This window comes from Pteropus alecto, unplaced genomic scaffold (genome assembly GCF_000325575.1).
Source record: "Pteropus alecto unplaced genomic scaffold, ASM32557v1 scaffold53, whole genome shotgun sequence".
Classification (NCBI taxonomy): domain Eukaryota; kingdom Metazoa; phylum Chordata; class Mammalia; order Chiroptera; family Pteropodidae; genus Pteropus; species Pteropus alecto.
The window spans coordinates 4,585,721-4,588,897 of NW_006434366.1; the positions used below are offsets into that span (position 1 = coordinate 4,585,721).

The window sequence follows — 3,177 nt, forward strand, 5'->3', positions numbered from 1 at the left end:
CGTTTTTATTCTATTTACTTGTTTGTTTGTTTATTTTTTACACCTACAGCACCCGGTATTCCAAGGTGGTCTCCCATCCAAGTACTAAGCGGGCCCGACCCTGCTGAGCTTCCGAGATCAGACGGGACCGGGCGTGCTCAGGGTGGCGTGGCTGGAGACAACTTCTGCATTTTCAAACTGGGGGCCAGGCACACAGTATTCACTCCAGCCCCGGGGCAGCCCCTCCACCGTGGCTTCCAGCGAAATCCCATTCGCTCGGAGGAAGGGACCCCGTCCCCGACTGAGCGGGTCTCACTGGGGGAGCGGGAATCGTCGCTACCTGCTGCTTTTGCAGTGGGATGTGCCAAAGTCAGTGTCCTCAACGGCCAGCTTCGCCCTGTAAGTAAATGTCTGTCCTGTACGCTCTGTGTCGAGTCATAATTTTCAAGAAAAAAATTAGCTCAAATACTGTAGAGTGAGAAGTTCTACCTTTTTCAGATGATACTTCTATTAGGGAAAAAAAAAACACACAGAAAACCTTCTAATTATGCCTTTTTTATAAAGTATATACATGTGCTACTATGTCAACACTACTACAATATACAGAATAAAATATGAACATGAAGCACACAACATGTTATGTAAAATGCAGAAGGTGACGTTCTCACACGTCCCCCGCCCTGGAACAGATGCGTGGCTGCCCCCCGCAGCGTGCCCGGCACCGCTACGCCCCTCGTCGTAAAGGAACACCTAAGCACAGGAAGGTCGCAGCGCTTCCAATTTGGGCCATTTCGGAGTAACGGGTACAACACTATTCCAGCCTTGCAAACCGCTGCAGCAGTGAACGAAAGACTCGAGGAAACACATCGCAAGCCCAGGACCATGGGGACAGGAAACGCGGACGGGCCACTCATCTGTCCCGATGTCCCTTCCTGGGCACGCCCCAGACCACGGCAGGCGTGGAGGGCCCCAACGGGCAGCAGCAGCCTCACTGGGAGACACAGAGATGGAGGCGGAAGTTAGGGGTTGGCTGATAAAGTGAGGGGGTGGGCTGCGTGGCAGCCACCGGGGTCTCTGGCCAAACGCTGAGAGGCATCTAAGGGCGAGTTTGTGCGGCCCGGCAGGGGACAGCCCCGGGCGGGTGGGGTTGGCAGGAAAAGCTTTCTGGGGCTGAAGGGGTCAGGGTGCAGAGACACTGAGGGACGCTCTGGGGACACCCCTGAGACCGTGAGCTGGCGCCCTCTTAAAATGACCGGACCCCAGGCCTTCGTCTACGCAGGCATGTCTCCGAATGCTGACTGTATGAGAAATGAAATTGAAAACTTTTAAAAACGCTTACTCATCAAGAAGTGACACTAAGTCCATTTCAAAGCAACATAAATAACGCATTTTATTGAAAAATAATTGTAGTATCTGAAACAAACAAACAAACAAACAAAAAACAGTGAGCAGGGTGGTGTGCTCCACCTTTTTGCCGGTCAGGTGAAGGTCTGACTCGAGGTCAGCGATGGCGTGCATCCTCTCGTTTGTCCTGCAGCAGGCTCATGTGGTACTCACGTCACGCGGCCTCTGGAAAACCCCACGCACACTTGCGGGAGACTCAGGGACCAGGGCAAACGCCATCCTGGTAGTGCGATGAAAACCGCTTTGACCTGCGCGAAGGCCTGACGATCCTGGTCACACCCTGCCCAGGGTTCCCTGGACCAGACTTTGAGAACTACTGGAAGAGGCGGCCTGAGCGCGGAGGGAAGCAAAGAGCCAGTAAGAAAATACACGCGAGCAAAGTTTGGAGGCAGATGTTCATGCCGGAATTTCAGCCTGATTTTCTCTTCGAAAGAATACAGAATCCCTCCATTTCCAGGCTTGGGAGGTGACAGGGAGGAACGGTGACAGGTGGCCCAGGCCAGCCCGTCCCCCAGGAACAGTGCCTGGGTCAGAGCCACACAGATGCCAGCGCACCTGGACGCATTTTTCCTGAGTTTCGTCTACGGGCTCAGGAAGAACGTGAGGCCTCTACTTTTGGGGGTAGTTTAAGGTTCTCAGTAGCCACCTGTCTCTGTCCTGGTGACAGCGAAAGGGAACAGAAGTGACAGACGGACACCAAGAGGCCCGAAGACAGCTGGAACCCCTGGGTCAGAGCCACACAGATGCCAGCGCACCTGGACGCATTTTTCCTGAGTTTCGTCTACGGGCTCAGGAAGAACGTGAGGCCTCTACTTTTGGGGGTAGTTTAAGGTTCTCAGTAGCCACCTGTCTCTGTCCTGGTGACAGCGCAAGGGAACAGAGGTGACAGACGGACACCAAGAGGCCCGAAGACAGCTGGAGGGACACGCGCGTGGCTCACACTCAGAACGCTGTGCAAACACCACCACCAGAAATTTTCATCATCCGTGGCAGAAAAGCCGTACCCCATCATCGTTAACGCCCCAGCGCCCACGAACCCCTGATCTGCTTTCCGTTGCCACGAACGTGACCACTGTGGGTACCTCGTATAACTAAGACTTTCTGTGTGTCTGTCCTTTTGCGTACATTTCATCTCGCTAACGGTGTTTCCAAGGTGCGCCGTGTTTCGGCGTGAATCGGAGTCCCACTCTTTTTTAAGTCCTAAAAATACTTCCTTTATGTATGTGTGCACCGCAGTGGCTGCCCGTCCATCTGTGGACGGAGATTTGAAGCGTTTCTATCTTTTGGCCACCGTGAATAATACTGCCACGACTGGTGTACAAGTATGTGAACCTCTGCTTTCCATTTAAATTTCGATTCATTATTCCTCATTTAAAAACACTGCCTGACAACTGTGAAGTGTGTTACAAAACAATCTAATGAACATTTTATCACATGATCCTACGTGACCTTGTGGCACAGGCAGAGATAAAGTTTCCAGGTATAAACACTGCCACTTAGAGCGTTTATCTACCCAAGCGTACGAAACGAAAGCCCCTGTGCCGTTAATATCATTTCTTCTCTCCGCGTGACCTCCCAGAATACCTGCTCCCTAACGCCAACCGTGAACGTGAACTTCGAGCAGATGAACCCTTCAGTATTTCCAAGCAGATCGCTGTGTGTTTGGGTGGGTTCCAGCGAAGGTCAATCGTGTCTCTAAATGTCATAAGACACTCCTCTCTCTTAGAACGCAGACAGTCGGGTGTCAGAGCAGAGCTAGACGTCCGTCAATGATTCTCAAGTTCACGCGACCAC

General features: G+C 52.3%; 1 pseudogene; it reads right to left on the reverse strand.

The window, feature by feature from the left end:
• Positions 1–40: 40 nt before the first annotated feature.
• LOC112477599 lies at positions 41–159 on the reverse strand (annotated as a pseudogene).
• Between the last annotated feature and the right edge of the window lie 3,018 nt (positions 160–3,177).